Source organism: Syngnathus floridae, chromosome 1, assembly GCF_059516105.1.
Source record: "Syngnathus floridae isolate MCC-2025c chromosome 1, RoL_Sflo_1.0, whole genome shotgun sequence".
Classification (NCBI taxonomy): Eukaryota; Metazoa; Chordata; class Actinopteri; order Syngnathiformes; family Syngnathidae; genus Syngnathus; species Syngnathus floridae.
In genome coordinates this window covers 4,538,157-4,565,093 of record NC_142413.1, presented here as the reverse complement: position 1 = coordinate 4,565,093, position 26,937 = coordinate 4,538,157, and the positions used below count along the sequence as shown (strand labels likewise).

Below are 26,937 nucleotides of genomic sequence, written 5' to 3'. Positions count from 1 at the left end.
CTTGACATATGTTATACAACAGCCACATTTTTGGGGGAAAGACGCTGACCTGGTTTTGAAACAAAAAAGGCTCACGTCATAGTCCATTTCCTCTGGATGAAATCGTAATATGTTATCAAAATTAAAGTTTAACAAGAGGAAAAAGTCATACAACGGTATTATATTATTCAAACAATACTCCTAAAACTGCCTCATTTGTTAATTAAAAATGAGGGACTGAATTCACGCAAGGATGTCATAACAGTACTGTTAATTTTCCTGAAGTTAAAATAAGATTAATTAGTTTTCCCACATGTAGCTAAGCACTTTTTTATTAAACGATATGACAATTTACTGCAAATTATTTCATGGCTCCCCAAGCTAAAGCTGGCAGAGAAATGCTTGAGGTGCGCTAAATTACTCACAGGCAGGCCATACACATCTGCAAATACAGCCCAAGCCAGATCGGTGTGGCCGCGGCGCCGTGGCGGGAGTCATCAATCATGAGACGCCTCCTTCTGGTCAAATCAAGCGCACCCTGCCGAGAACCGAACGCCAGTGCCAAAGCCGAGACGCGAGGCAGGGTGAGGCTCTTCCTGGCTGATGAGCATGAGGGGCATGTTGAGGCATTTTGTGACATCCAAGGGCACTCATCTCCAAGCAGATGGATGGGGAAGGCTCCCTTACCCCAACTGGGACCATTTTTTTCTTTTTGTTTGACTGGATGGATGTTGTGTTAGAGACGGAGGTGAAGAAAATATTCTGGTACTGTACAAGCTGAGGAGCTGTGATAAATAGTCACAGAACGCTGTCCAGCTTCAACACATGTTCCAAAATGTCTTCTTTATTTGATCCCTCTTTCTTTTATTTTTCCACTTTATGGCTGACACCTAATCAAACCTGAAGAGTAGCCCTGATATGGGGAAACAGTTACCGAGATAATGTCAAACATTTGATTTACCAACAGCTGGATTTCTTATCCACATCCAAACTCCAGATTTGTGTCTTTGGACTGAATCGGGAATCACAAGTTCTGGGTCCTACGAGTCCTCTGGCTGGATCCTGACTCAAGTGAAGAGACTCAATCAGACTATTTGGTTCACTGAGTATTGTTGGCAGACTCAGACACATTGATTCACTGACTCAAATGAACAAACTCAACGAAAACTTTAGACTCAGATGACTTGGCTCACTAAGTGGAGTTAGCAGACTCTGATTCAATGGCTCAAGTGAACAGACTCATTGGAAACAATTTACGTTTGCGGCTGGACCAAACACGCAGCGGCTTACGTCAATTTGACTGAATGACTTGAGTCTAAAGACTCAGATAATTTGACTCGCCCCAAGATCGCAGACTTAGATGATTCACTGAGCCATGGAGAAAACATGGCCGACTCATATGAGTCGTTTCACTGAGATTCCACCTTTCAAGCCTTATAATCCCATCAACGCAAACTCCAAGCATTAGCGATAGCTTGAATAGTCGAAATTTCACTCTTTCCGCAGCTCGGAGCTGCAGACAACTTGAGGTACTCCTCGTGCTGTTTGCATACGACCAATTCTACCCAGGTCAAGGTCAGCTATTCCACAGGAGAGGAATCTGAGCTATCACCATATCTGAGCAGCAGGATTCACGGAAAGTACTAAAGTATAGCGCACATTTGTAATTGGCCTCCTGGCATCTTCACGCTGCCGCCCCATTAAAATGCCTTTGAAGCATGCCCGCCACATTTACCCCGAGAACAAAGAACAGAGATACGACGATGATGAATTAAATCCCGCCTTCGCTCTGCGGCTCACCATCTCCGCCGTTATTGACAGGTCAGATATGCAAACGAGTTGTCTGATGTGGACTGATATGTATGCACGGTTCCTTTAAAGGTACGTTTATCTTCAAAAAGACAGGATTGCAACGCGCAAATGGTAGCATTTCGGGTGAGTAACATTTCAAGCAAGGTCAAATATTGGTTTTCAACCACCAGCATTTCTCTACCAAGCGGGTAGACAAGAATAATTCCTCATTGAGCTCAGACTTTTAAAAAGTACTGTCAAATGTATGGCAAATTTCACTTTGATTCTCAAAGTGCGGCATGTGGGCTCCCTCTAGTGGTAGGCTAAGTGTCACTGGATATTTATTTGGCTTCTTTGTTTTTTTTAATACAATACAGTAAATTAGCGAAACACAGATCAGTTATATTTAATGATTATATGGAGTGCATTTATTTTCAAACATTCATTTCGGTACAATTTGAATTCTGCCTAGTAACAAGCAGTTTGCTTCCCTATCAATTACGCCCCTCCATACACCAACCCACCAATTACCAATGACTTTCTATGACAGAGGCATTTTTCATGTAGAGTAAGGGGGCATGGGGGGGGTTGTAGCCCACCTCACAACAGATCAATCACTTGTTATATAGGGCAATATATTATTCAAAAAATCATGGTTGTCGCCAGGTGGAACTGGAACACATCATTAAAGTGTATTTGTTTTGCGTTCTTTACCTTCCCGTCGACGAGTTGGGAATCAGATCAAGGAGAGGAAAACAAGGCTAACGCCGCTGGCAGCATCATCCAGCCTAAGCCCGGCGATGTTTTGATCCGAAAATTCTCGCGGTGTCTATCCTTGGGAGCTTCATAGCACAAATAAAAAAAAAAAACTTCCCAAACAAACAGATGAACAATTAAAGGGACTGATTTGAATTGTAATTAGTGAACTTTTTAGGACAATGAAGAGGCGAGAGTGTTTTTCTTAAATTACAATAAAAACAAGAAAACACTGGAATTTTGACTGGAGTCAAAAATGACTTAGATTTTTTTGGTTTCAGCTTTTGTCGGTTGTGCTTTGCTCAAGGGCTATAACCATAACTTTTTTTTTTTTTGCATTAGCAGCAAGTAAAGCAGAGCTGAACCGTGTTTAATATATTTAATGCAAAAAAAGGTAACTTCCCCTTTATGATTATGGAAAATGTGGGGTAGTAAATTCAATCATGGATATTTGAGGCTTCATGATTGTCGCGACTAACTAAATATTTCATGAAGCCAAAGCTTGGCTTGTTGTCCCACGGTCGCTACGTACAAAACATATATCAAACAATTGCTTTGTCAAACATGAAGCCAATTCCACCCATGTTTTACCGGAGCTTTTTTTTGGGGGTGCCGTTGATCAAAGCCCGTCTTGTTTTTTTTATGATGAAGCATGGAAGATCACAGCGTAATAAATCCACCTAAAAAGTAAAAGTTCGAGCGATACAAGCATCAGCGTCGTTCTTTTTTTTTTTTTTGTTAGACACATGAACACAACGATGACAGAATTGCAGTAAGAATTCATTATTATTAATTCCATTATTTTTTTGGGGTAGTGTTTGACACACTTAAAGAACTGGGTGGAAGAGGAATGGAGGGAAAAACATTGCAATACAATATTTGACAATAGTGGATAGCTAATGAGTTTGCGGTCCCAGTTTTTGAGTAGCACTGCTTTAAGTAGTTAACAGAAGGCCGATCCTCCGCCTGCTTTCACTCTTTCTTTTTGTTTGTGAAGCTTGTGAGCTGCTCGTGTTGCTTGCAAACACAGCGGGGTCCTAATTCCACTCCGGTAACGCTCACAGACCCGTGACTAATCCTCCGAAGGCCACAGCAACACACTGAAAATATACATAACCGTCAAGAGCCCGAACACCCACATGCTTTGCTTTATGCCGCGTTGGAGAAGAATAGCATCAAACAACGGAAGGCCATCTGGAGGTATTAACAATGAGCCAAACATTGACTTTTTCTTCACACTGAAAAGCGTGACTGATAAATGAAATACCTCGATTGTTATGTCGAGCGGGAGCACCGGGTCAAGGCTTAATATAAGCATTCAGTCAAAATTTGCATCATCAAAACACAGTGAACAGCAAAACAAAAACTAAACCGTCCCAAAAAGTTTCGCTGAAGCGGCCGTGCTCACACCGCCTACAAGCTAGTAGTTGGAAGCCGAGGAAAACTCAGCGCTACTTACGTAGCGTCAGCTAGCTAGCGACGAGAGGCGGCTTGCCAACTAAATGATCAAATCATCAATCGGAACCTCCATGTTGGTCAATAAGATAATGCTGACAAGTATTGTCCTCATGAAAAGATTACAAGGAATCGGGCCAATTGGCAAGCTAACCTTAGCTTGACATTTAGCACTGGAATTAAGCGCTTGGGTGATCTGATACACTTCAAAGAAGCCTGGCTTGAATCACGTTGAAACGAAGCATATTAAACTTTAAGCAGCAAAATTGCAGGCGATAATATCGGAGTATCTGAGTAGAACTTCATACGAGCTAAACAGAACTGGAAAGCAGATATGAATTTAGTTCTGCTTCGGTATATTTCACCCAGGATTGGTCTATTGGCTTTAAATTACATTAATTTTGTAAAAAAAAACATTTATATCAGAAATGTTGTTTGAGTTTTTAACAGTCGAGTCCTGAGTTTTGATTTTGAGTTGAACACAATTAATGTTGTCAGAATTAGATTATACTAGATGTCGTTTTTTAGATCAATGTAGCTTTTCTGAGAAACAATACAACTCATTCGGAAATGCTAAGTTTGTATTAGTTCTTCAAATTGCCCTTCTAAAAATGTTTCTGGACAATAAAATACAGTTTTCTGCTAGACACAATGTGACAATTTAAGAAATGAGTTGCTAGGCAGAATTCATAGGGTTCAATTTCAATTCTTGCGAAAATTGCTCGAGGCCATGCACACATCGGGATTGTCCGAGTCGAAGTGTAAATAGGATCTTTCCCTCGGAGCTCGCGATCCATAAGACAGGTGTCGGATTGCTCCAATGAATATCGAAAGGCAGAGAGAGCAATCAGCCAACCTTCGCATGTTCAAGATGGAGGGCCCGGCGCCATTCGCTCACCCACACACAAACAACCAATCACCCTCGTGACATTGATTGATGCGTTGGCCCACTTTGAAATCTATCACCCTCGCCAGCACACTGGTTGCCACGTTATGTTACAGCTTAGTATGCAACACGGGAAAATAATAATAATAAAATAAATAAATAATGGAACTTGGATTCAATCGGAATTTCATCGGCACCGGGTGCCATTTCGAGTCTCGTTCCAACGACGTCGGCCAATCAGCTTCTTTTCCCATCTCTTATCCCTCGAATGTTATGTAACCGTACAGACTTGTGATGATAATAAAATTCCATCCTGGGAGATTTTTCCATTTCCAAATATGACGCAAAGTACAAATACTTGATGAGTGCGTGAAAGTAGATTTTTCAGGTGTTTCTATCTGAGCCGTCTTTGCTTTCCAGAGACGCACACGTTGTCATCAGAGCTCCTCAGGGTGATGTCTCGCTCCTGAATGATGAACGCCAACGTGACGCCGCTCGTATTCATCACTCATATTACCGATATGGTCGAATCACTTCCACAGCCGACCCAATCGTTTGTCAGCCGCCAGCTCTGGGAAGTGCTGAGGGTTATTTTTCTTTCCTCTTGGGTCTCCTGCCCGATAAGTGCTCTTTGGCATCTTGATGGAGAGAGGGCAGAACGGACGCAGTGTGAAAAAAGGCGGAGTTACGGAAGTCTGGCAATTTGATTGACGAGGCTGACTGACGCCGGAATTAATTGATGATGATCAAGCGGTCAGATATTATGTCAGCGCTTATATTTGCACATTAGGGTCGGTGTTTTGCCAGTGGTGGGCAGACTTTTTGTGTTCACATTTTCTTTTTGCACAGATTGACAAGCGGGCCAGATAAAGTTTATTTTATTAGTGGTATAATATTTCATTCTTTTTTAAATGAATTTGTAAAATTAATTTAATCAGGACCCAGCCACATTCATTATCGAAGTTGTTTACTCCCCGCAACAAAGTCAGGGAAAAGAACCGCTGTGCCATGAGTGATTTTTTATTTATGACTATTAGACAGGTCAATAGCAATTTTTAATCAGAGATGGCTTTGTTATCATTAATGTAATTTGGATGCTTCTTTTAAAAATATATTTACTTTTTTTTTCTAGTACGTCAGCCTTTGGAGATATTTTCTTTTTTGTTGTTTTGAAGTTTAAGCTGTAAAAGTTTGCGCAATACAGATTTTATTATGTGTTGGTTTATAGCTATGAAAAATACCACCTGTTATTAAACCCAACAGTTGATTCATAAATATGTCTAAAATATTATCATATTATATTGCATTTATTATTATACTATTTTTATGAAAATATGATGCGCTGGAGAACAAAATGAGGGCAGTTTTGTAATCAGCACACAGAAAAATAATAAAAATTGACTTGGATTTCTGATTACAAAAAGTAAAAATAAATACAAAATTATATATTTTTGGTTTTCGTAGTTAACTAAAAAAAAATTATTAACAACAAAATTAAAATACTTTAAGACATTTTAATAATGAATGACAATGAGTTTTAACAACAAAATAGAATATCTTCATATGGTATCATTTATAATTTATTTGCAATTGTGCAACCAATCATTGTATATGTTCGTACCATTTATTCTAACAAATATCCAAATCCATCCAAATCAAAGTGAATTCTTATACTTGCTCATTGAGGTCAAACCACTAATTTCTCTTTTTTTGTCCCACAAGGTCAAAAGCAGATCATTGAATGCAATGAATTATACCACATGACTCTGATTAATTGTATAATTAAGTACTGTGTGTCTGTGTGTGTGTGTGTGAGAGAAGGTAAGCGAGACCAGCGCAACCCTGAGCGTGGCGTATCGGTGACGGGCGAAGAAGGAGAGCAGACGCTAATTTACCATTTCAAAGCCATTCTGCTATTCACATCTGACTTTATACCTGTAATATATTTTTAGGCACAGCGATTGTGGCTGCTTCTTCCCGAGGGGGAAATAACCATTCCCTGTGCTGACATCTCCGTTGCATTCTCTATAGATCAAACAGGGCCAGGTCCTGAAGTGCCACCACCCGCCCCCGTCCCACACATACACACACATACACACATGCACACACCCTGAGGGTCCATGCTGCCAAACACATGAAGTGTCTTTGTTAGTGCCTGCAAGTCACCTCACAAAGGTGTTATTTCCCGTATAACACGATCTCCTGCAAGTCACTTTGAGCCTCGTGTTGTGTTCATTTATGGCAAATGTTCAGGGGTCATTTTGACCCGAGGCCAGACTGTCTCAGGACATGGTTAGTGCATGTCAATTGAGTGTAAAAAAAACAAAATAACCACACAATTTTAATCAGCACAGTATGTGACGCACTAGATTGCTTTTTAACATTGTATTCATTTTAAAATGGGTCATTTTGACCCGCAACCTAATAGAAAGTGCTTCGTGCCGCCAAGTTGGGCCAAGTTTAACTTTGTTAGTGCTCCATCTTTGTCCCAAATTAATACGTAGTGAGGGTTCAAACAAAGACCTAGAGCAGCACTGGCATTGTGGTGAAGGGAAAAAAAAAAGGAAAAACAAAAGCGTCCATGCTTGGCAGAGACTGGTAAAGCGTTGGCCTGGATTTAGAGGGAAAAGTTTGTTCCACTTTCTCCACACTTTTCACTCGTCTCACTGCACTTTGTGCTACCGCAAATCAGCTCTCAGCAAATTTGTGGAAATTAACTTCCGCACTGTCTAATTAAATTTAACGTCGTACAAAAAACCTTTTTGGCATGCGGGGGTTGTATACTTCATCTCTGTGGAATACTACTTTTCTGTTTTTTTTTTTTTTTGATGCAAGAATGCAACCACTAAACATGTCGGATTGTTCAGGCCAACAAAAAGCTTTGAGCAGGCCATCATCAAATCTTTATGATGTTTTGACTTCATCAATGAGCCTTTTTGTGTTTGGTTTCTAAAAACTATAGGATGATGATGATTAAAATTATGAGCTCATGATTATCAAAATTCATGCATTCCCTTTCCAAGTGGCCTTCTCACGAATCTAGGCTAATTATAGCCGTAACGCATCGGAGACTGGGTTGAGGGAAACTCACACAAGACAACAACAACCCAGGCGATGTAATTTACAGCATGTTGGCCTAATTTTTTTTTTTTTTTTTAAGCAGCTTTTTTTTTTGCATCAAGGCATAGAAGTCAAGCACTTGGTTTACTTTACAACTCCTCAGTTTGGGTGTGGCTCACCCGTCAGTACCCAGAATTCAATTTTGTAGGCACGTCAGTCGTGAGTAGACCCACAGAAAAAAATACCAAGAACTCATTCAAAGACACAGGAGGTCTGACATTTTGGTAATTCATTATTGAGGGAACTTTCAGATATCCTTCAAAGACAAGCAAAGACCGACAGAGAGAGACGCTTTAACTGGCCACAAAGGCTACCAAATAGTGAGACAAGAAATTTCAGAGAAAGCCGAACAGTTCTTTGTGAGTGCTATCAATTAGTGCAAAAAGAACCAAAATCCAGGTTGTGACCACGTAAAAAAAAAAATCGAATGTAAAAAACTAAGTAGGGTACCTCATTAAATTTTCATCTCAACTCAACTTGATTTATAGAGCGCTTTAAATACAACCATAGCTGTAAACAATGGGTCTTAAAGTAAAAATCCTATAAAAACAAAGACCGAAATTTCACCAGCCTATAAGAGGCAGCAAATACAACAAAAACAACAGGGGCCCCAAAATTGAACTCTGTGGAACACCATATGCATTTAGATTCAGAGCAACCAAGGTTAAGAGAAAAAGTTGTTTAAAATATTAAAGTAGCTAAGTGTAGTTGTCAAAAAACATACAGCGCACCTTAAACTAATTGTCTGTGCGGTCATGCCAGCATTACGTCGACATTAGTCAGTTTACATGTCAACTGTAGTACTCTAGTGATTAGCTGTCGTTTACAAAATCTTTAGTCAGAAGTTAGTCCTTTAATTAGCAGTCATTACATCCCACATTTCCTTCACGTATCAATCCCAAAGCCTGACCAGCATGAAATGTTTCAATGTTGCGATGCGTTGAGTTGAAAAACATTCCTAATCAATATCAGCATTTCTATAATTAGACTAGGATGAAAGGCTGAGACAATGTGTGCTTCGTTAACTCCAGTCAAAATTCCCATCGGTACTCGGCGCTCGTTGACTACCCTTGTGCAACGCATAGTAATTACATAAAATTAGAATACTAATTACATTGGTGCGGGTGGCTTGGAATGAATAGTTTGGATGTCATTTCATAGTACATCCAAGAGCTTTCAATATGGGATGTGTCGGAATAATTGCCAACTGTGCGCTGATTGTTTCTGTGCACCTCTTTAGAAATTGATTACGAAAAGTGCTTGTTGTGTTTGCGTTGCGGATAAGCAGATCATCCATGTGCAATGACGTTAACGGCTGAACTGTTTGTTCATCCATCGCAAATAAAGACGGGTAGTCGGAGAGTTGAGGGGCGGGGGGTCGTTTTCGCTTTCATTTTCCGCAGTGAGGGTCTTTATTATTCCGGTTCTGCTGCATGACACTTTTGGGTTGCGTCCCGGTGGAGATCCTCGCAGAAACTGGGTCGAATGTTAAATCGGCTGTTGAATCAAGAACAGAGCGGGAGAGTCTCAAAAGGAGGCTTCATGTTTTCCAAGCGTTAAAAAAAAAAAAAAAAAAGACATGGAAACAGCATTTCCTCCTCTTTTATTGAAGCAGTAGAGTTGCCTTATGGCCACAGCTGACTTTTAAAATGTGCTTATGTAAGAGCATGCATCTTTAAATAATCCAGTTTACAAATTTGATGATTTGCTTATCGTAAAACTTGCTGGTATTATTTCGAAGGTGCTTTAATGATTTGATTGTTGACGGTAAATTAGCAAGGTCATATCAAAGTTGAAATATATTCATTTGGATGAATGTTTAACTTTAAGTTCAGTTTATTCCTATGTTGTTTGTTTAGCTAGCTAGCAAGCTAGCTCGTTGATAAATTCAGTTTATTCCCATGTTGTTTGTTTAGCTAGTTAGCAAGCTAGCTGGTTGATTAGTTCAGTTCATTCCCATGTTGTTTGTCTAGCTAGCTAGCGAAATAGATAGATAGATAACCTCTAAGCAACTAACCATGTTGCTTGTCTAGCTAGCAAAATAGATAGATAGATAGATAGATAGATAGATAGATAGATAGATAGATAGATAGATAGATAGATAGATAGATAGATAGATAGATAGATAGATAGATAGATAGATTTGTAAAATCATTTTAGTTCTATGTCCAGTACCAAGTTGGGTTTCCAAGCGAGTGTTTGATCATGAAAGCCCGCGTTGAACCAGGGAATTAGCAGGAGAGTACAGATCAAAGATTTCTGCTTGGATCCATCGGCCATTAGCCGGGAATATTCCTCCCTTCCCAACTCATTTGGTGCACGCCTGCTGACGGAAGCACTTACGCAGGGCTTTATCGTACTTTGGTGGGCTACAAAAACAACCCAAAATAGAACTTCGTCAGAGAAAAACAAGCGCCGTTTCTTTGACAGTACCTTTTTAGCCATGCAAGCGAATCCCAGTTTGACGCATGCAAAGACAGCCCCAGGGATTCGCCGTTTTTTTTTCTACAGCCACTTCAGTGGGATCGTTTGGAATTTTGCCTGGGTCGCAGCGGTCTACTGATTGCGCAAATGCAATCGGGTCGCATACCTCGCAACTCAGTATGTTGATATTTATTCATAATAATAGTCACATTGCGCTCACATCGGCATCTGTCTCATGTTGCATATGCTTCAGCTTCAAAGCGAGAAGTCGATTCGGAATTCACACTTCATTCTTGCTTACGGCGTTTTGACACTCATGTTGCATAAACAATAGAAAATAGCATCTTCGCCATGCTTCGCTGGGGCTGATTGTGATAGTTGACGGGGAGATATTTACAACAACAAAAGTTGACGATGCAAAAATAATAATGACAGACACATTTTAAGAAGAGATTTGCTTCTAAATAAATGAAACTGTCCATGTTTGACGAGAATTTCAGTACATTTGGTTTTGGGATATTTATGGAATTTTTTGAAAATCACGGAATCAACACTCCAAAGGCCTCTAGAATTCTTATGAACAAATACATTCGGGAAAAAAAAAAAAGATTACCACAACAAAATTCACCCATTTTTATCCATCTCAGGGGGGCAGCCATTTTGCCACTTGCTGTCACCTGGAAATGACATCACAGTTGCCAGGTCTCAGGTCACAACCAATTACGGCTCAGCTTCAGAAAATTGCTGATCTATGATTGGGTGTGACCTGGCAAATGTGATTTTATTTTCAGTCGACAGAAGGTGCCAAAATGGCCGCCCCATGAGATGGCTAAAAACAGGTGGATTTTGCCCGTTTCATTCATATTCAACAAACGAAACGTTGATCGGAACATTGTGCTTCGACTAGTTGGGCTGCACAGAACGTATGATTATGAAGAAAATTTGGGGGTTGACTTCCCCCTTGAAAACTCCAAAGTCTCGGTGCGTATTTTTACGACCCAGCTCAGCTTTGGAATGACAAAGATAGATACTTTGCAGCGGATGTGTTCTGTACTCTGAAACTCGCTCGTTCTCCATTTCCCCACTCACACAGCGACTGAAAAGCAGCAATGTCAGCAAAAAAAAAGGACCAACTCCAGGTGGGATAGTGGGTGGGAGGGGGGGGGGTTTCGGGCGGGGGATGCAAACGCTAAGAAAAGACAGTGGTGGAAAGTGCTAATGAATGGCTATCGCAAAGTCAAGGCGGACTCCGCGTTGAAATACGCGCTCGTCGGTGATTAATGACTACTCGGCTGCTGTAATGGGGACCACTGGGACCTCATTCACTGGAACCTTTAATAGAATAGTCCCCAACAGAAAGAAAAAAGATGAAGTCGCCATTACCGTGCGGTTTCTGGCTTGGGAAGTATCACAATGGAGCTTTTCTTAGCGCGGCAAAGACTTTTGTCAAAGCAATGGAAGAGATGACGCTTGTGTCATTTGTGTCACCCTCTTAAGCCTCCTCTTTTTGCTTGTTTCTTTGATACACCAAATGTACATGGGTCAATGTGACCCGCTGCAAAATTAGACTTTTATGCCCTCTTGTATCTCGTGTGTCACTGCCAGGTCAATAATTTTAATATGCCGTATAAATAAAAAAAAAAAAAAAGCATCTTCTCTTTTAAAATGTTAACATCTCCCTGTTTTTGAATCATTCCCAAAATAATATTATAACTATTTTCCTTATATGCAATTGTATTATTTAAAATCATATATGTATAGCTTTATTTTTGTGAACACAACTTTATTCATAACACTTTATTTGATGGAGGATTTTTTTAACCTAAAATATATCATACATTTTTCTTTAAATAAATATGAAAAAGCAAATTTGCCTTAGGTACAAATTTATTTAATTCCTTTGTAATCATAGGATTTCCTTTGTGATAAAAACCTAACTATTTTTTAAAACAAATTAAATCAGTCAGTCAAGAAAATTCTACAATATTTTTATATTTTTTTACAATCAGTTGCAAGACGTAATCGGCACTAACAGATCGCAGAATTCCGATTACAATCTGTTTGACTTTTAAACAACTTTGACCCTCTTCTTTGAGCGTGAGCAGTTATATCACCGCCGTTACGTTTTTTTTTTTTTTTTTTTCAAAACAAACATTCATCTTTGCACTTCTGCAAAATTTATAATTAATCTCCCAACTGTTTTCCACATGCAGTCAGGCAAAGAAATGAATTAATCATATGCGTACGTTTGCCTTGTGTACGTCTGCCAAGGTCATTTTCAGCTGAGGACCAGGTCCTTTGAGAGCTCTTCAAAATATTAGAAAACAAAAAGGATCAAACCAAACCAGCTCATTAGGCAATCCGAACAAAACCGTACACATCACGAGCGCATTAACGCGAGCGCTTTTAATTTTAGCACATATGCACAACTACTTCCTGGTGTGCGCTGAAAGTAGCGGCCGCATGTTTACTCCTTACGTAGATACAACATTTTGAATTTTGTTAGTTTTCTTTGACCAATTAGCAATTCAATTTGCGTCACCACACATTCACACACAGCATTATTCATTACCAAAATGCATTTTTCCTCATCTCAAAACATGTGATATTTTAAAATTCATAAATGTCAAAATTTATAATTCCCATCTTAACATGGAGGGCCTTATGTAGACATAATCAAGTCCCATTGTGCCTCACACAGATAAGTCTCCATAAAGACCTTTTCATCCTTGGCTAGCAATGAAAGGAACCTTGTTAGCAAGCTTTTTTCGAACCGCTTTTCATGAGCTCCACACAGGTGGAGAAAAAAAAAAAAAAGACTTCCCTCCAAGATTAATTGGAAAGGAACTTTTGCAAGAAATGAGCGAGTCGCTCTGCGATTGTCCCCAATCGGAGACCGTTAATGGCATCTCGGCCGCCGGGATCCTCTGGAGGTGTCGCTAAGCCGCAAACAATGGGAGAGGAATCATCTAGCGTCGCTCCGTCTTGACATGGGGCCCACCCAACATAGATTGCTGCCATTGTGCCGCCGAGGCTATTTTCATTTGTTTGGGTGTCACCATCCAGACCGTTGTATTGATCTCGCTCTTTCTGTCTGTCGACTGCCGGTTAAGAAAACACCCTGTCGGAGGTCTCCCCAGCCATGAAAACCAATACTTTTTTAGCAGAATTCTACCTGCCTGTGCAACAATAGTTAGCCCGCTGCATAGTCGCACTCCAGCATTCGCTATTTTGCTCGCTCACAATTTCGTATTTTGGAATCCTTGCTTGTGTGCTGAAAAACTGCCTTATTTGAATAAGCTTTGAAGCAGTGTCTCGAAGAAATTAGTAATTTGGCGTCACCTGGTGGCAGCTTGGTGAAATGCAGCAATAATGAACTGACGAGAGGTGCTTCAGTTAATTAGAGTCAAGCTTTACAAAATGTTGCTGGGGACGCAGGTATGATCCGTATGATGGTTTTGTTTCGTAATTTCAGACACGGCGGACTGGATTTGCACTGCGACTGCTGGAAAAAATTCTCCTTCCATCCCACAACGGCGCAAACGTCCTGATTATACCAAATTCTGCTCGGGCAATGTCTAGCAAAATATCAAAAGAAACAAACCACCATCTTCGCTAGATTTGAGCCCGGAACAAAAGTAGGCCCCAAAGTAGCGTTTAAAAAAAATGAGTTTGACTTCCAAGCATTGATCTCCACTTTTAGCATTTCATGCAAAATTCAATTCAAAACCTCAATTTTGAAAATGTCACGATTGGATTGCGACAACCTTGTTACCAAAGTCCCTGAGACACTAATCGTCCCTCTGCCATTTTCCACTTTCCATGTCCATTTCATCCCTTGTGCAAACCACTTCACCGCTACCATGACAACCATTTCCCTCTACGTAAAGTGACTTTCCCCGAGTTCTTCCTTGAGCGTTTCACTTTTTCCACTTCTCAAGAAGCGTCTCGCTCGGAGATTTCAAGGTGGCCGTGTAATACGGACTCAAGGCCGTAAGTTACGCCGCCGTGCATTTATTCCGTCCGCGCCGGCCCTCGCTGCTCCGGCGAAGCCATCCCTCACGCCTCGCGGGGTCCTGTCATACATTCTTTATGACGACGCTCTGATAACCCGGCGCGGGATTGGCCAGAAAATTGGGCTCTGCCGAGACAAACGCCGTCGATACATCACGGGGGCGGCGGGGACGGATTTGACGAGGGGGGGGGGGGCCTTAGTGAGAGCACGTTAAGCGGCGGCATCAGCAACCTGTTTGCGCTTATGGTGACAGATAAGCAATCCGCCCGCAGCCTCAATGTGATTCGGCCTCAACGACACGTCAAACGACAAAACGGCAGCGGGGGCAAGATAAAATCCGCAAGCGTTTTTGGCTGTTGAGTGAGAGTTTTTTTCCCCCCCACAATAAAGTCATATTATTACGTTATTGAATTTGGTATTTTTAACCATGTAACAGTGATATTAAGACTTGACCTCTTTAGAGTTGTCAAATGAAATCCATGGAGAACAATGGGGAGCTCTTGTTGTAGCCTGCCCCGTTTCCCGTTTCCCGCTTCCCACGTTGGCAGCTGCAGCCTGGCTAGTGGCAGCTGTATGCTAATGAGCGCTTCTGAGTCAGCAACAGGCGCCCCGGTCCTTTTGTCGTCGTCCGAGAATCGGGATAGCTGGCGAGATTCCAACTGAATTGGGGATGGAGCTATTTTCAGTTCAAAAATGCTTCTCATTATCGGAAAGTTTCTGTCAAATCTGGAAAAATACGGACAGTAGAGATGTGTTTTGTCAGGTGTTATTGTGAGCTAATATGATTTTTTTGTTTTGTTGTCGGGTCACAATGTCGGAACATATTGTTTGGACAACGGAGGAGTTTAACAGTATAGCAGATGGATGGAAGAAGATAAGTCATGAAATTCGAAGAAAAAAAATGATACAAGAAAATACTTGTTTTCACATTTTCCAATATTAGAACTGTAATATTTTAAAGATAAGGAAAAAAGGCATTTTGTTTCTTTAGGAGAAAAACTGAAATTTTTTGAGAATTGACTTTTATTAGCTGTTAAAGTAAATTGTAAAATTACAATTCAAAAGAAAGATTGTAAATAAAATATTTTTTTTCAAACAACCATAAATTTGTAATATCACAAGAAAAAAATTACTTTTTTTTTTGAAGGTGGTGGGCATATTTTGACTCTTATCAGTATTTTCCAAGAATAAATCTGTAATGTTATGAGAGGGGGAAAAAAAATCATGTATTATTACTTTGACGAACTGCAGTTGGATGAAATTAAATCGGTGAAATGTCTTTTCCTTAACTTTTTTCATATTGAATTGCATTTTCACTAAGTTTATTATAATTTTTTGGGTAAAAAAAAAAAAAAAAGTTCATCATCCAAATGTAGCAAAGACTTGATTTTGTACGCTTGCCTGTCAACGCCGCGATATGTAAATGCTGACAGCTGCCGTTGTGTAACAAGCGAACGTCACTCTCGAAAACGAGCCGCGGATCATCTCATGATATGAGATTGTTGTGAGCGGTAATTAAGGCAGGGAACTCGTCGGCACGATCCTATGTTTTTTTCCCCCCTCGGCGTCTACCTCGAGACCTCGAGTTGTGACGGCGTGTCAATCAGGAGGTCCTTCAGATGCCAGCGAGCGCTTGCTTGTTAGCTCACGCGGGGAAAAGTAGCACATCTTATCTGTTTGCAGAGAAATGCTAAGTGCGTATAAAGACGTCAAGCAAAGAATATGCCGCTTTTGTCTTTGCCGCTACGTTGTCTACATTGGCGGCTAAACCGATTAGCTGAGGATAATGTTATTGTCATCGATCCCTTTCGATGCTAATTACAGATCCACGAATCATTACGGGCGGATTTACTTTTATGTCTCATGGATTTTGTCAAGCTAATGATGGATTTAGAGGTTGTTACAGGAATGGCGTTCTAGAAACCATTTCCTTCAGGCTGCCGTTTTATAATCCCAGGATGTTCAAATGTTATTTTGCGATTAGCTAACTTTTCTGGTTTGCTAATGGCTCATTTCAGAGTACTACTTTTCATTACCGTAAATCCATTGAGGACTAAATTCTATTTTGGAATTCGACAATAGAATTGGAAATGATCTTAATGCTCAACTCAACAGGAGGCCCAAAACATTTGGACCTTCAATGGCAGCACCCCAAGGACTATTCCCCGAAAATATTTTTGTTTTTCCATTTTTTCGCAGTATAAGTTGGCGCTAGGGATGGTGTTGGGGGATGTGAGGGGGGCGGGGGGGGGGGACTCTGGTATGGAACGCGCATCTATTTTTCATCATGGCGGGCACCCTGCAGTGGTTTTGGCATGCAAAGCATGGCGGGTTGGTCGCATTATTCAGTCATGAAGCAGCTAAATATAAACAGTTTAAATTTTGAATGTTTGTCAGAGCCGTGTACGGCAGGGGAACTTTTCCGCCGCTAGCTGGTGTGGGATTGTGCAATGACTCCATCTCATTACAAAATGGAGACTGTCACATCCAAGGCTTATGGAAGAACAAGACTTGATGATCCTACAGCGGGTAAACTGACACAGACGACACTCTGCTTCCTTTTGTTCCCTTTTCCAGACATAGCTTCAAATTGAGCTTAATGGCTAAAATTGGAAGAAGCCAAGATTGAGCCAAAAAAAATCCCAATTGTTGGCCTACTCACGCCAAATCCAAACTGACGTGGCTATTGGGTGTCGTATTGACAACGGAATCTTAAAAAAACCATGAAATCCGGCAAAAGAAATCCTCTGTGCACAATTGTCCTGCGGTGTTTCACGCTGCGGCGTATTAGCTCAACAATTAGTCATATCCAACAACGATCTGTGTACATTTTGTCTCCATAATTGAATGAGCTCTAATAGAGCGTGCTAAAATTATGCCTCTCTTCTGCTTGTCCTCAGGCAAACAAGAACGCTGTGTATCCGAATAACAAGGACGCCCATGCAACTTTTACATGGCCCTGCTTGAACAAAGTAAACTTTCTTGTCCTTTGGTCCTTGCACAACCACAAAAGCGCCAGAACAAAAAGACACTCAGTGAAGCGTAGTTTGGAGCAGTTTTGAGAGATTTCCAAAGTTTAGGTTACATTTTTCAAGGTCTAATCTTGATTAAACCATTTAAAACAACCGTACATATATAAAGAACCTGGAAGATTTTGTATTTTGTTTGATGGTATTTTAAATGTACTCATAATAATACATGTTAATGGTGTGATAATTATTTTTTGGTAAATTCTACATTTTCTCACACATTTGTGCTCCTGGTCTAGGCAAGTCTAGTTTGGGAATCTGGCAGTCTCACTATTTTCTATTTGATGCTCCTGATGCATTTGACAATTTGGAATTTCAACCAGCTATAAGTGATGTAGACTGAATTTAAAGGCAATTAGCCACCTTAGCTGACATACAAGTCGGCTGTGCTCCCTCCCACAACGGCACACACTCCCCTTTCCGGCTGCGTCCATCTAACAAAATACCAGCAGAAAAAATACTTTAGATTGTCTTTTGATTTGACCTCATTCTGATAATCGATATTACAATATTTGGCTAATTTTCTTTTACGCACGCGTCCTGACTGCTCCACCAATTTCATAGATGCTGTGTAAACCCAGCATTTTGTATCGGTATCCGATTCCACACCGCATCTCCAAACAGAAGCAAGCTCAGCAGCTGGCAAAAAAACAAACAGACAGTCTAATAAATCCTCACTTTGTTTTAAAAAAAGACTCGCTCCGCTCTATCCTGATACACGAGGCGTGAAGTCAGCTGCGCGTTGAAGGTCACAACATGGGAAGCGAGCGTCTGCGGGGAGTTGAAAACGGCCACCGGTTGGGTTCATTTGCCACAAACATGAGAGGCCATGTTGATGGCCTTCGCTCGTCGGCGCCGGCCGAGAGCAACACGAAAATCAATAAACTACCTCAAACCTCCAGAGCGCGCAGTGGCGGGGAGGTGCTATAATGTTTACTACGCTGCAATGAAAACAAAATCCATCATGGATTGTTCTGGGTGTCCCTTTCCATGGCTTGTTTTAAAGCTGCATTAAGGAACTTGAAACGCAGAAATAGAAAAATATAAAATTCAAGTCAAGGCTTAATTCTTACATTACTGTTTGAAAGGCAACAAAAGATAGTTTAACGGCTTCATTTTGCTAGAAAAAAAAAACGTTTTGTCGCTCAGGCAATTGACCTCCGAGGTCAATTTTTAAAGACAAGATTTCATAATGGCGCAGATGCCACACCTCAATTTAAAGCAATGACGCATCCCATTTAAGGAAGATGTTCGTAAAGTTTGTTAGTGAGTGCCGTGGAGGTTCGTGTATGTGTGGTGCCCGGGTTGCGGAGGAAGAAGAAGAGAAACTTGAGGGGTGGGGTGGGGTGGGGGTTCGGTTGAAACGTAAGGAACTGGAGTGGTGGCGCCACCGTGATCTGAGGGGTACCATGGAGACGCCTGTCATGAGGGCGGCGGGGAGGGTGGCGAGGGGCGGCAAGACTCAAGTGATGCCGATGCCGTGCTTCTGTCTATTTGAGAAATCATCTGACGGGATGAATAGCTTATGCACGACCTTGTTTATGCGTTTTTTTTTTTGGGGGGGGGGAGGGGGGCGGGGGTTAATTTGATGTGAGTCATACAAAGAAGCTTTACACCGCAGTGACTGGTTCAAAGACATTCTACCCAATTAGGACAGGAAATAAAAAGTTCTCGAAAAAAGGTCTTCCAAAGCATGAGCACAGTCAGTTTGCTGCTTGCTCGAAAACAGTAAGACATTTGGAAAAGACACTTTTTACAGTCTAGCGAGCGGCCAAACCGCAAATTCTGCAGTGTTGTGATTTGCGCATCGCTGCAATGATGACATCCGGCCACTAGATGGCAGTTACTTTTTACAAATCAGCCAACTACTGAGTCTATTGCGAACCAAAACAGCAGCACCTATCGAAACTGAAAAGAGGGGTTACAGTATTGACTGAGTCTTTGAAAATAAAAACAAACACACCATTAAAACTATGAAATTAAAAGCAACGGTAAACAGGAGCGCCAACTGAAACTTAACTCAAACGTACGGGTGCTATACTTTGCAGCGCCTCAAAATTAGCTCAAACATGAACAGGGTGTCAGTGAAGCCAATACTGTTATTAAAGTTTAGGCTATTTAATTTTTTAAAATCATTCTTGGCTGAATTATTCAAGAGCTCACCCTTAAGACTACATGCTTATTTTTAAAACTTTACTTTCCCGATTCCTATGACACCCGTCCAATCCCTTCTCGCCCAGTCACTGCTAAATATTGAAACAGCCGGCGATGGCATATTTATGAATGCAGTGTAGCATCTCGTTTTTTTGATTGTAGCACCAGATAACATCTGACAGCTCAATGCGGCCCGCCGGTGACTTGCTGGCGTCACACATTTTTGAATAAGCTGCTATCGCCTGGCAAATACAAAAGTGCGGCATGTTTCTATTATTCTGCACTTGTAGACCAATTTGCAATGTTGGCCTTGCCAATTCTGGAAATAGCGAGAGTTGAAATGACAGCGGAGTACACGTGTTTGCGTCGTATGGGGTAAACAATGCAAACCTCGTATGAACGTTCCCATTAAAAAAGCGACAAAGCAATCAATCCATCCGAATTTCCGAAGACAACTCTATACGGCTCGGATGTGCAAGCGGCGTCTCCGCAAATAAACTCCAGACGGGTTCTTGGCGGCACGGTGTCAAACGCTCGCGAACTGTGAGAGGCCTGACAAATCTGTACATCTTGCTGGTGACACAACTCATCTGCATCTGTCAAGCCTCGTGTTTACACGTCCCGCGGCCATGTCACACCGTCGTGTGAAATGTCGCCGAGAAAAAAAACAAAAAAAACGCCAACCTGGTGATGGATTGAAAAGAAGGTGGGGAGGGCGGGTAAACAAGGGAGCAAAACAAAGAGAACAAAAAAAATCAGGTGGGGAGGCTGGAAAACAGAAGCGAGGAAGGAAGGTCGCGTAACTCGATCCGCTCGAGTGAATCATTGTAGCTTGATAGCATGTACTTCACGCCAGGGCTGTCTAACAAATCGTTTTAAAATCGATTACCATATCGATTACACATGTAACCCCCCCCACCACCTTCCACCTCGCAATAATAACGAGCAGACCCATCTTAGAGCATGGAAGGAATCAAGCAAGTTGCAGAGAGAAATTTTCCCCGTGTCTAAAAAGTTCCTGCTAAGCATCCTGTCACATAGATCAGTGCATCCAGCCCCCAAGGAGGGATAAAAACGGGGGCAAAATAAATTCTAATAAATCTCAGTATGTGACAGGATACCCAGGGAACGAAAAAAAAAAGGCATGCAAACACAGATAATGATGCTTTCCCTAGTGTGAAGCATTTCCAAAATAAGTCCCCGCTCCTCCCTGTAGTCTCGCTCCGCCGATAAAAGCAGATTATATAGAATTTTACTGACACGGTCTTTGGCTAATGAGACCATTACGTCACTGCTTCAAATGTGTGCACTCGGGAGAGTATTTTTTATTTTTTTTCCCCCAAGGTAGGACAGAGACAAATCCTTGCTCTGGTATTTAAGGACAGAACTTTGCGAGCGACATCGTACAAGTTCTGTATCAATTATGTTGTGGGTCGAAGAGATCTGGGTCTCTATTCCTGTTTCAGTATTCCGGAATGTGTAATTTAGAGCAGCGAGCGATCAGGATTTTGATCTGCACCAGGATTATTGAAGAGTTCAAAGATGTCCTCACTGACATCTTCAACAGTTCCAAAAGCTAAATTGTTTTTTCCCCCCAAATGTTTCAAAGTGGGAAAAATTAAGCAAGTTCCCGACATGCTCGTTATAAAACCATCAAAACACATGATTAAAAACGTGCTTTAAAAAATGCATCATACTCAGCAGAGATGCTGATTATTACATAGATGTACAGTGCATAGATATATTTTGCATAGTACCATGTTCTGCTCGGTAAAATTCATTCAGAAAATTGAAAAATGTGAATGTAATTGCAGGACGTGAATTTATAGCAACACTCCCAGCGTTAATATAGTTTTTTTGGTAATATATAACTAGTTAATTGAAAAAAAAATTCAATTAAAAAAAATCCAACATACACCCATTGGAAACATATGAAGAAAATGGACATTTAAATAATTATGATGTCAAAATTAAAAATCAGTTTGTAAAAAAGGAGGCTATGCCAGGAAAATATTGCGCAACATCTGATTTGTGAAATGTTTCGTGAACTACAGAGAACCCTTAAAGAATGCTAATATTCAACCCTGACGCGCATATGCATATAAAATGTTAATTTAACACATGTTTTTATTTCTATTTTTCATAATGGAGCTCTGTTGTGCATACATAAAGAGTCGGGAGCTTAAGGTCAGACGGAGCCGGTAGAACGAAGCAGCATGGGCGCGCTAAACTTAATCCGATTGCACAGCTAAACGCAGCGAGATAGTTTCGATGCTGTATCGGTGCGTATTTAGCTCACTGACATCCACATCAACTTCAAATTAGCTATTTCAAAACTATCCATTTGCTCCTAACTGCAGAGGCTAAAGGACAAAGAAATAAAAGGCAGAGGATCTAGAAATATGCTGTTTGTTAAAAATAGCCTCAAGCTGAGCACACAAGTATTCTCCTACTTGAAGAAATGCACTGTACATGCAGCAAAAAAATAATGAAAATAGAATCCAATAAAACTGCGCATGGATGTTATGTTTAGTTTTAATATTTCAGGTGGTATACTCCAATGTAATATAATGTTCTATCGATGGGCAAGTGCAAGGTCATTTTGATTGGTTAACCTTATAGAACATTAAATTGAGCAGTCGCCGTGGCAACATTGTGTACGTCTGCTTTTATGACCTCCATCAACTTCTACGCGTTTGCCTCCAAACTTTCTTTCCAAGTTTCCAACTGTCAAATCTGCAGTTTCCTCCAACACACATGCACACAGACGCAGGTCTTCTGGAAGCTAACATTTTGTCTCATAGTTCAGTGCGCGCTGTTCCCGAAGGGATCTATTAAGTCGCGGTAGTCGGCTTTCCGGGGCGAACAGAGCATAAGCTTCCAAACGGATCGGTTTATCAATAAAACGGGGAGGAAGGACCGGACTTGGGCATTGTGATGTCATTTTTAGGCGACAAGATAAAATGGCCGCCCCGGAGATGGATACATTTTTCTGTCTCATTCATATTTCAAGAAATGGGAAATCCAGGTCCAGAAAGTAAAAACCAAAAAAATAAGACAACTAAAATAACCTACATCCCCCAACTACAAAAAGAGGCAACATGCTTGTGACTCTTGTGAGCCCTGTTTAAAAAAAAAAAAAAAAAATGGATAAAACACCAAACCTCTAAAAGCAAAGAAAACACAAACGCGTTCGTGGCCTCTGTGGTTGTTTGTTCTTCTTTGTGTCCGAGCTATTTTGTACTCTCCACCTATCAAGAGATTCAATAAAAAGATGTGAGAAGATGTCGTTCGATAAAAGAAAAGTGGTTACTCAGAACTCTCAAATAAAACTCCCGAATAAAACCAAGAGCGCTTTGAAATCCCCCCATCTGTCAAAGCGTACTTGCTTTCCTCCTCTCTCCGGAGTCATGGTGACGCATGGCGAACGGCGCCGACGACAAATATTTGTATGCTAATGCCCGTGTTCATCTGCCGCTTGAATGAAAGGTTGTCTTCTCGCAAGGAAAATAATTGAGCGCATTATTTCAGAAACAGATTTCACTCCTCACCGGATGCAAACATAACCTGTCAACGGGAAACAAACCCCATCAGAGCCGTAGGCTATTGTATTTTGATTTTATTTATTTATTTTTTATAAAATATCCATGCTAGTCACTAGAAGGGCCTACTAGCCCGAAGTTGGAGATGATATTAAGACATTTATAATTTAGTTCACACTTGAAGTGTGCCCTGTGGAGTATATGTTTAGACACACACATACAAGTACACACAAAGGAGGGAAAAAAAAAAGAGGAATAATACGATCACTAATCGAGGAAATTGTTCATATTTCAACGCTTCGTGAAACCCGACACTTCCGACAGAGTGGGATGTTATTGAATTTTGGAAGAGTGCGCGGGAGATATCGGCACGGCGAAGCAACGGAGAGGCGGAAGACGGAACGGCTCTTGTCCGACAGGAAAGGAAATCAAATGAAAGTAGCTAGCACGCCGAGGACATTTTGGGATTTATGAAACAACAACAACTGCGATGGTTTTCAATTTTTTTTTCAGTGGGGACTTGTTAAAACGGAAGTACGGTTCTTGTGTGCTTATACACGGTTGGGAGGAGTCGCGCCACTTGTGTGTCAATATGAGGGTCAAGGCTTCCAAACAACATTCGGACGCTAACGCTAAAGGACAACATGGCCGCTGCTATCGACACTGTAAATTAGCCGAGTGTCTGCGCTCGTCTCCGGGGAATCCATAATGTCGACAGAAAAAGGCCTGGTTGTTGTTGTTAGGCCGGATCAATCGCACACAGAAAAAAAAAATCATTACAAACTTTCAAACTCTAAAAATATGGTTTCATACATTATCATTAGATATTCCGTTTAAGAACTCCTTTTTTTTTTTTTTTTTTTTTAAATATGACTCATAAACCCTTATACAGTTGGGATTTCTTGATGTGCTTGGATTTTTTTTTCAGCAAGCCTTCAAAAATGTTCTGACATTTTTTTTAAGGTTCTGCTTACATTTTTCTTAAGAGCAACTTAAAAAGGGACACAGCTTCAGATCTTTTTTGACTTTTCTAAAAGAAGTCTCACAGATCCGGGATTTTTTTTTTTGACATTGTGCTCAGATTTTGAGGACTTTCACAACTTTTTGATGCTATCATATCTATCCCAGGCAACCCTTTACAATTAAATAATACCTCTAAAAACGGGTATGACTTCACAAGTCTGACTTTACCCTTAGAATTTTTTATTCTTTATTTTTAGATTTTTGAAATAGGGCACAAATTCATGAATTTCTGATGTGAACTTCTTTAAAGATTTTTTTTCCATCATGTTTTGATTCTGTCAAGAAGAATTCAATTCAATACAGCAATGCTCCAAGTAACATTTAGCAATATCTTTAAACCCGTCTGTTTAACCAGCAGCCCAATTTTGTCTCAGTCTGACCACTAGGTGGCACACCTGTAACGAATGACACGACTTGGAAGAAAACCACAAAGAAGAAGTCTGACGTCATACACTGAGCTGAATAAATAAATCTAAGACTGATTGGTGAGAACCCTACACAGACCTAATCTGAGTCTCCGATAGACATCGATAACAGTATCGACTTCCTCCGCGAGTACCCGATACATTAAATTAAGACCGGAATCGGCCCAATATCGATACCCGGTATCGGTAATCGATACCGATTCCTCCCACCGCAGCGCAACAAAGGTCATGGCTAATTCTGCAGTTTCTTGCGACCGCTCAAATGAGATCCCATTAGATTCTGCCGTCATTTTTTAACGAAGTATTTATCTATGTACGTAATTCATCCGGGTGAGCTAATCAATTTAAAATCCCCTTCACCTCACATGGTCTTGTGTGAAATTTAAAGGTACAGTCAGTCGCCAACATGCTTGCATCCAAGCTGAGGCTTGGAGGGCTTTGGAGCCATTCGAGTTCTGTTGCCAGTCACTTTCAGCGAGGATCTCTCGGGATAGAAATCCTTCCGACCAACGTAATTGTTTCTGACAGGCTGCTCGGTGAAAACAACGTACTGTAAGGAGGGATTTGCGCTGTGTTGCTCCAGCATGCGAGCTATGTAATCTCTACGCTTCTCTTTCTCACTTTTGGCTTCAGGCAAGGTCCACACGAGGTTAGCCCACCAATCTAAAGATAGCTTCCATCCCGGACCTCCTACTCCGTTCGCTCGCTCATGCTACAGCTAGCGCTGTTTATCATTTGAGTCCAGTCCGACTCCTCGTTGATTATGTAACGGCTTAAGAAGTGGGTCGCAATACTTTTTGGGAGCAAGTCCTCCAACCGCTCCCCTCCCTAAAAAAAAAAAGTGACTCACAAATATCACCTCATCTCCAGTTTTATTTCAATTGCTCACTTGGCAGTTATCCAGCGATGCTTTCGCTCAATTGAGGATGAGGAGTTAAGAATAACCGTGGTAGAGTTCCTGCAGTCACGAAGCAGCAACCCCAAAAGGTAGCTTGTCAAAAAAAGATGTCAATCCTTACAGCAGCACCAACATTTTTTTCCCCTATGTTTTTTTTCCCTAGATTCAAACATCCAAAAACAGGATAGGATTCTTAAAAGGGTTAGGGTTTGCATTGATTATATAAAAGAAAATAATTTGTCTTATTTGTTAAAATAGATCAGTATAAAATTGATGAGGTTTTAAGAGAAAACACCCCACCCAAGGAAAATCAAACAGTCAGAAAATTTGACTGACAAGGTTTCAAGCCTTTGCACGAATCAAAAGAACAACAAAACATTAAATGATCCCTTCAAAATGGGCTCATTTTATTGATATTTTATATGATGCTATTTTTTACCTTTAAAAATGACAGCAGGTCTGTGTAGATTTTCCATAAAAGGGGCCATTGAAAACTTTAAAAATCATTTTTTATGCGTTTGAAGCGCAAAACACAAATTTTGCCTTGCAAATGGCTTATTCAGGTTCTTGCATATAAAAATAGTAGAACATTCTGTATCTTTTTAAAAATCCTGTTTCATCCTCCTCATTTTTCTAAGAATCCTTTTAAAATGTAACTTACCTTTTGGAAATGTCATTTCTTTGCTTTGTTTCAGCAGTTGTGCTTGTCTGTCATTTGCCTCGTGCTTCAGCCTCCCCTCCTGCATAAATAAAAATTGGTCAAAGTCACTTTCTTGACTTCCTAACATCATGTTCCAAATAGAAATTGATCACATGTGTGGGTGTGGCGGTCATTATCTCATTACCCATCAGGGAACTAAGTGGACAGCTGCTTGTGGTCCAAAAATGACACGATTACGGGTACAAATGGAACATTTTGCAACAATATTAAAGGCCCAACCGCGGCACAGAGGTTGCGTTAAATGTTGGACCACCCCGCCATTGATAGGGCTGGGACTTGGCGGCATGTCCGTGGTAGATGTTGAAATGTGTTTGCCATTTTCTCACTTGTCATGCAAAGCAAGTCTGGAAGCTCTTCGTTTGTTGATTTCCAATGGGTGAAGATTGCAAAACCCAATTTGGCGGAGACACAAAAAGCTTCTTCAGCTTAATTTGCTGGAGTAGAAGTGCGGCATCGTTAGCGGTGGTTCCCACAATGGGTATCAAAAATAAGATGAAAATATATAAAATGTAATAATGTGTAGCCATACAAACATTAAACAGGCTACATTAAAACAATGTTATGTTAAATGCAGAAGGCAAATCTTGTCTCGTTTCCCTCCACCAAACAGAAAATAAGAACCTCGCTAACATTACAACCACTGTTGTTACTTTTGCTAATAATTGCTAAACAGAAATCATATAGCGCTTGCGTACTTGCTACATTGCTAATACTAGCAT

At 40.8% G+C, this 26,937-nt stretch overlaps 1 long non-coding RNA gene across 4 annotated transcripts; it reads right to left on the bottom strand.

The window, feature by feature from the left end:
* Positions 1 to 294: 294 nt before the first annotated feature.
* LOC148403493 (uncharacterized) lies at positions 295 to 26,690 on the bottom strand. Of its 4 annotated transcripts, none has more exons than XR_015862136.1 (3): positions 26,545 to 26,690; positions 26,159 to 26,237; positions 295 to 1,041 (listed from the first exon to the last, which is right to left on the bottom strand). It is a non-coding gene; the product is annotated as an uncharacterized LOC148403493 (long non-coding RNA). The 4 variants fall into 4 exon arrangements; XR_015862132.1 differs by lacking the exon at positions 295 to 1,041 and adding an exon at positions 3,255 to 3,626; XR_015862123.1 differs by lacking the exon at positions 295 to 1,041 and adding an exon at positions 6,525 to 9,484.
* Between the last annotated feature and the right edge of the window lie 247 nt (positions 26,691 to 26,937).